We start from the raw sequence: 7010 nt of genomic DNA, 5'->3' as shown, positions 1-7010 counted from the left end.
AACCGTGATTAAGCTAACTGCCAAGCACATGGTAAATGTTCAATAAAGGATGATGACTATTATCAACTATGCATTTATCTCCCTTCCAAACTCCCAGAGTGTACATTTGTCACTTTATCACTTCCATTACATTTAACACTTTCCACTTTGGATTCTTGGTATGTGTACGTGTGCATGTGTTTAAGTATTCCTACAAAACTGGTACACCTTGAAGGCAGGGGTTGTTATTCATCTTGGTTCCCTCCCCCTCAAAAGTAGCTAGTCAAGGGCATCAAAGATGCTCAATAAACATTGCTGAGTAAATTGATTTTTCGAGTTCTCTTTGTAAACCACCAAATATGTTATGAACAGGTTCTTAATGTCTTGGGATAAAAATGATAATGACAACAGTGGTAATTATGATGGCACTCAGAGCCTTCATTATAATTCATTGAACCTCATCGTCTTTCCTCTTTACGGGGTTAAGGGTTGGAAGGAGCCATGTCTACACCATAAATGCTGAATATGACATCTTTTGGTTCCAGGGAAGTAAAAAGATGGGTACCCCGCCCCCTCCAGTTTATATATGAAGCCTTAACCCTCAGTGTGACTGTACTTGGAGATGGGACCTTTAGGGAGGTAATTATGGTTAAATGCAGTCGTAAGAGTGGGGCTCTGACCCAATAGGACTGGTGTCCTTATAAGGAGAGGAAGACACACCAGGAGTGTATGCACAGAGGGAGGCCAGGTGAGGACACAGCAAGAAGGTGGCCATCTGCAAGCCAGGATGAGAGGCCTCACCAGAAACTGACCCTGCTGGACCTTGATCTGGGGCTTCCTGTCTGCAGAATGGTGAGATGATAAGTTTCTGTTGTTTAAGCCACCTGGTATGTGGTATTTTGTTATGGCAGCCCATTCAGACTCAGATAGTGAAAAAAAGACTCAGATAGTGGCCTGACCGTCTTTAAGAGTAAAAATCATCTACTTCTTCTTGGTTTTTAAGACCTCTGTCTCACAATTATTTGATCTGTGGCAACCTGGAGCCCACCTCCATCCTTTCTTTCTGAGTAGAAGTTTGGAAAGGAGGCAGGACACGTGTCTTCAGTCCCTGTGATGGCTATTTTATGTGTCAGCTTCACTGGACCACGGGACACCCAGACACTCGGCCACACAATATTCTGTGAAGGTGTTTCTGAATGAGATGAACATTTGAATCAGTAGACTGAGGAAAGCAGACTGTCCTCCCCAGTGTGGGTGGGCCTCATCCAATCAGTTGAAGACCTGAATTAAACAAAAGGGCTGAGTAAAGGGACCAGCTGCCTGCCTGACCGTTGAGCTGAGATACTGGCCTTCTCCTGCCCTTGGACTGGAACTCACACCAGCAGCTACTTTGGGTTCAGCTTGCAGACTCCAGATCTTGGGCTCCATGATCATGTGAGCCAATTCCTTATTTTCTCTCTCTCTCTCCGTGTGTGTGTGTGTGTGTGTGTGTGTGTGTGCGCGCGCACGCACGTGTGTGTGTCTCCATATATCCCATGGGTGCTCTCTCTCTGGAGAACCCTAACACAGTCCCCCTTTTTTGCAGGTGGAAAAACTGAAGTCAAATTCAGGCTATTCACAGAGGAGAGCAGCATTGCTCTAATAGCTTTAAAGTTCCCTGCTCCCTGTAGAGATTTTTAAAAATCAGCCTTGAGGACTTCCCTGGTGGAACAGTGGTTAAGAATCCGCCTGCCAATGCAGGGAACACGGGTTCAAGCCCTGGTCTAGGAAGATCCCACATGCCGTGGAGCAACTAAGCCCGTGCGCCACAACTACTGAGCCTGCGCTCTAGAGCCCACGTGCCACAACTACTGAAGACCACGTGCCTAGAGCCCGTGCTCTGCAACAAGAAAAGCCACTGCAATGAGGAGCCCACGCACTGCAACAAAGAGTAGCCCCTGCTCGCTGCAACTAGAGAAAGCCCGTGCACAGCAATGAAGACCCAACACAGCCAAAAAATTAATTAAATTTTTTTGAAAAATCAGCCTCGAAAATAGGTGATTTGGGCCCAACTGGGATCAAGAGTTTGTTCTGTTCTTATAAAAAGAGTGAAATAAATTAGCTTTTGCAATGATTAAAAAAAAAAAAGTCTGAGCTATTCATGAGAAAGCAACCTCCCAGTGTGATTTAGGCCTTGTAAAGCGATTACTCCACATCCACCAGACTCCAGAGACCGTGTTATTTCTTCTTGTGTGGATTTAGTGCTATGGAGTCATATTCTCCAACACAGTAATTATAGTGATGCCTAAAGTGCTGAGCCACACGCATCTGAGTAGGAGGTAAGACAATTCCTGTCAATCCCCCAGGAGGAGAGTCAGTCTTTTTGTTTTGTTTTGTTTTAATATTTATTTTAGCTATTTATTTGGTTGCGCCAGGTCTTAGTTGCAGCAGGCGGGCTCCTTCGCTGTGGCTCACTGGCTCCTTAGTTGTGGCATGTGCACTCTTAGTTGTGGCACGCATGTGAGATCTAGTTCCCCGACCAGGGCTCGAAGCTGGCCCCCTGCATTGGAAGCGCTGAGTCTTAGCCGCTGTGCCACCAGGGAAGCCCCTGGGGCCGGTCTTCACGCGTGTGTTCCTTACACATTCCCTGACTCTGAGCACTGTGTGTGGAAGATGCTGTGCCGGGTGCTTATCTCTTTTACTCCTCGCAACAAGCCCCTGAACTTAACACTCTTATCACCCCCATTTTACAGGTGAAGAATCAGAAACTTAGCAGTGTTAGCCGTCATTCCTGATCACACGCTGGTAAGCGACAGAGCTGGGGTTTGCACTCAGGGGGTCAGACTCCGTGCTCAGTCATCACCTCCAGACTGAGCCTCAGGTAGAGGCCTGTCCTCATGCTCGGCTAGACTCGGAGGCCAAATGTCTAGCTGCTCCAGGGGTGGGTGTTAAAGGTGGAGCTGACCGCAGAGGGCGATGGGTGCCTGGAGAGAGAAGACCCGGTACTTCCCGGGTGCCCACGCTGCTGGGGGACTCTGTTTCATAACCAGACAATCTAGATTTAGGTACTTGCCACATGGATTTAACTCCGGTGACCGCCGGCCGTAAGACCACTCGCATCTGAATACTGGACTCCCCGCTTGTGTCTCAGGCACTGCAGGGCGCTGGATGGGCAGGGGGCATCGATGGCCACAGGGTCGTGGGTGCAGCGGTTCCCCTCTGAGGGCGGACGGCTGCGGCACTGAAATCTAGAGGCGCAAATGTGGAGACACACGGTCCAGCCAACCCTTCTCCAAGGCGCGTCCCCTTCCAAAACCAACCGTGGAAGGTCTGGGTGGCCTTGTTTTAAGCTGGGGATGGAAGCATTTTCCTAACGGCCCTGATTCTCCCCTTGCTCCCCTCCTGCCAACTGGCTGATGTCAGAAGTGGGACACTTCATGGCATTGTCTTTGATCCCTGCTAAGCTCACCTCCCAGGGGGCAGCCCATTAGGCCATCACCCGTCAGGCACAGAAAACTCAGCAGAAAGACAAGGCAGCCGGGACGGGAGGCGAAGTGCAGAGAACCCTGAGCTTGGTGAACTAAGAAAAACTCGTCTCCTTCACAAACAGGGGCAAGCTGCTCACAGGCCAGAGGAAGCCCCCGCCCTCACCCAAGGCTCTGTTACCAATCCGGTGACCACCTTCTTCAGCTGCCAGCCCCTCAGAAAGCACCGAACGAGCTGCGCGGGGTAAAGCGGCACCACAGAAAAGGTCCATCAGACACTGAAACGATTGCTGGCTTCTCTGTTTTCCAGATATTTCACATAATGCTGTGGGTATCACAGACATCCAGCCTTTCTGGGCCACACCCTGGCAGCATGTTAAAAGAGCTGGAAAACCGCTCTCACCGTTGCCATAAATCTGCTTCAGAAGACTATCCCAAGAAAATAACCCACAAGGAAAATAACAGTTACATGGCCTTCATACACACAGTCTGTGCAGAGCTGTTGCTCACATTAGCAAAATGTCAGCAAGATCTAGAATGGCCAGCACATCAGTAGGAAGGATTACATGGCTGCTAAAATGGAGAACTGAGACCCCAAAGATTCGTCCACTTGGAACCTCCACTGTCGCCTCATTTGCACGTGTAATTAAGACCTCGAGATGAGATCACCTGGATTAGGGTGTTTCCTAAATTCGGCGACATTAAAAGAGACAGAAAAGCAGAAAACATAGAAACCGAGAAGGCGGCCACATGAGGACAGAGGCAGAGACAGGAGGGATGCGGCCACAAGCCCAGGGACACCTGGAGCTCTGGGAGCTGGAAGAGGCAGGAAGGACCCTCCCCAGGGCCTCTGGAGAGAGACGCCATGACTGTGGGCTTCCAGCCTCCAGAGCTGTGAGAGAGTACGTTTCTGCTGTTTGAAGCCCCCCAGTTTGTGCTAATTTTGTCTCAGCAACCCCAGGAAACAAATACATACAGTAAAGAAGCAGCAATGCTGAAAACTGAATAGATGATCATATTAAATGAAAAACGCAGAACTGAAAGTACTAGATATATGTTTATGACAAACAACATGCATATGTATCGAAGAGAAGATGGAGATGATGTTTCTACGGAGTTTTTAGTAAGGTTGTTTGAATGAACACATTTCATGTCTTACAAACATAATGAGTAACGTGGCCTGTTCACTGATCTGAAAGTAAAGTCTGGTCATCCCACGTGGCAGCAGAGCCAGGCTTGGACCCCGGCTCTTTCTCACTCTGGTCAATTTGGTGTCAGAGTTTTGACCCCAGCAGTACCGGCTCACAGATCCATCTCTAAAATTCGAGTGCCCACCTGCACCTGCTTCCCTGTCATGAACTCTCCCCGCCTCTGAGAGAGTCACCACCTCAGACCACAACCCCCAGCCTTTGTCTTTAGCAAATATTCTCTCACAGAGTCCATCGCCTCCCCACTCTCCAGCCCCACCCTCCTCCTCCCACAGGCCTGAAGTAAAGGTGAGGCAGAGGGCGTGTCATTTCCTGGCCTAGTCCTGATTATTTTAAAAAGAGGAGAGAAAGCGTTGATTTGCATTTGCCTGTGTAACTAGACACAGATCCCTAGTGGGCCATTAGTCTTCCTTAATCCAACTAAATGTGCCCATATGGAAAGTCAGTGTCTGTGTAACCTATTTCATGCACCTATTTCAAATATTTTAGACCTATTTTATCAGAAAGACTTAACCGGGCTTCCCTGGTGGCGCAGTAGTTGAGAGTCTGCCTGTTGATGCAGGGGACATGGGTTTGTGCCCCGGTCTGCCGCAGAGCGGCTGGGCCCATGAGCCATGGCCACTGAGCCTGCGCGTCTGGAGCCTGTGCTCCGCAACAGGAGAGGCCACAACAGTGAGAGGCCCGCGCACCGCAAAAAAAAAGACTTAACCATCCTATTTTATAATAGTAAATATTTCGTAGTGTTTTAAATACTCCATCCCGTGTATGTATGTATCACTTAATACTTTTCAAAGTTCTTTTAGTGGACTTTTGCTCATATGATACAAAAGTATCGTAAAGAAAATAAGGCAGAAAAATTTTATCCCCATCTTTAAGGTAAGAAAATTGAGACCTAAAGATTAAGTGCTTTTTGCAAAGTTACAGAGCAATTCAGCAGCAGAGCTAGAACCCAAGCCAGCAGAAGTACACGTTATAATAACCTATACTCCTTTATATTCCTCAAAATCATGCCGCTTCTTTGAAAAATAAAAAAGGAATAGAAGTGTGTATACTTTTATTTAAAAACAGGAGAAAATGGGATTGATAACCAAATTTGAAAAAATTTATATACAAAGAAACTCTAGAAGAAGAAATAAAAAACAAATAGCCTGTGAGGTCAGAGATGGGGGTGGAGAGCAGACAGAGCAGAGCTGCCAGCAGAGCCCTGAGGGTGTGCTCCCTCCAAGCACGCAGGCCAAGGGCAGGGGGAAACCAGCCCAAGAAACAGAAAGGGCAGAGTCAGAGCCCTCAGAGGCAGCAAGGAGCCAAGGAAGGGACTATGCTCTGTTGCATCTGGAAAACAAGCCTCTTAACATGAAAGCATCAGTGCTTTTCTCCGGAACTGAATGCAGCTCTGCGGGTGAGGCTGCCGGTTACCTTCTAAGGACCGTACACTTTGGTTTTCTGCCTAAGCAACCTCTCCACATCAATAATGCTGGTGCTACTGCTGAAGTGACTCTTCTCTATGCTGACGCACTTCCGCAAAAATCCTTTCATTTTTCAACCCAGTCTCCAAATATTACCTGATGCCTGTCAGTCCCCATCGGATGGTAGAAAAAGTGACAAGGGGATGTGAAAAGTTTCAAAGAGGTGCTTGAAAAGGAGGAGCTGGGGAAGAGTGGACCCAAGAGCCCCGGTTTAGAAGTGGAGTGTCCGGAGTGTGAGAGGCCGGCTCTCAGCTCCCCTGTGGCTGAGGCAGTTAGCAGGCAGACAGCAGAGGTGTGACCCCCACCTGCTAATCTCAGACTCGGGCTTAGGAGAGGGTGGAGAGGCTTCACTGCATTCAGGGGAAAGGGTACGGGCTTTATACTGTGAGCCTATCATACAACGGAATACAGAGCGCTCGTTCGAATAAGGCAGCTCTACATCAGCTGATACGGAACGAAATCCAAGATTAAGTTTTTAAAAAACTGTGGCACGTGTGTGTAGGATGCCATCCTCTGCAGAGAGGAAGAGAAGCTTCGTGTCAGAGGTTAGCTGTGGGAGGATACGGATGGCAGCGGTGGTAGGCTGGGGCAGGTGGCCGGGGAAGGAAAGACGCTCTTTCACAAACACCCTTTTGTGACTTCTGAATTCTGTACTATACACGTAAACTGCAAATAGTTTTTAAACAGTCTAGACACACACATGTGCAAACACACCCACGGCGTCACCTGCACAAAGCCACGAAATACGCCCTCGGCCCCTCGGAACCCCCTTCTAGAAGCAGAACCCTGCGTCCTCCCCTCCGCTGCTCCCCACCCACACCGGTGACCACCCACCGCAGCCCAAGCCCTCGTCACTTCACCCCGCCTCCCCAGTGGCCCCTCGGCCACAGAAC

This window comes from Phocoena sinus, chromosome 10, assembly GCF_008692025.1.
Source record: "Phocoena sinus isolate mPhoSin1 chromosome 10, mPhoSin1.pri, whole genome shotgun sequence".
In the NCBI taxonomy this organism is placed as follows: domain Eukaryota; kingdom Metazoa; phylum Chordata; class Mammalia; order Artiodactyla; family Phocoenidae; genus Phocoena; species Phocoena sinus.
Note: the sequence above shows the minus strand (reverse complement) of the source record.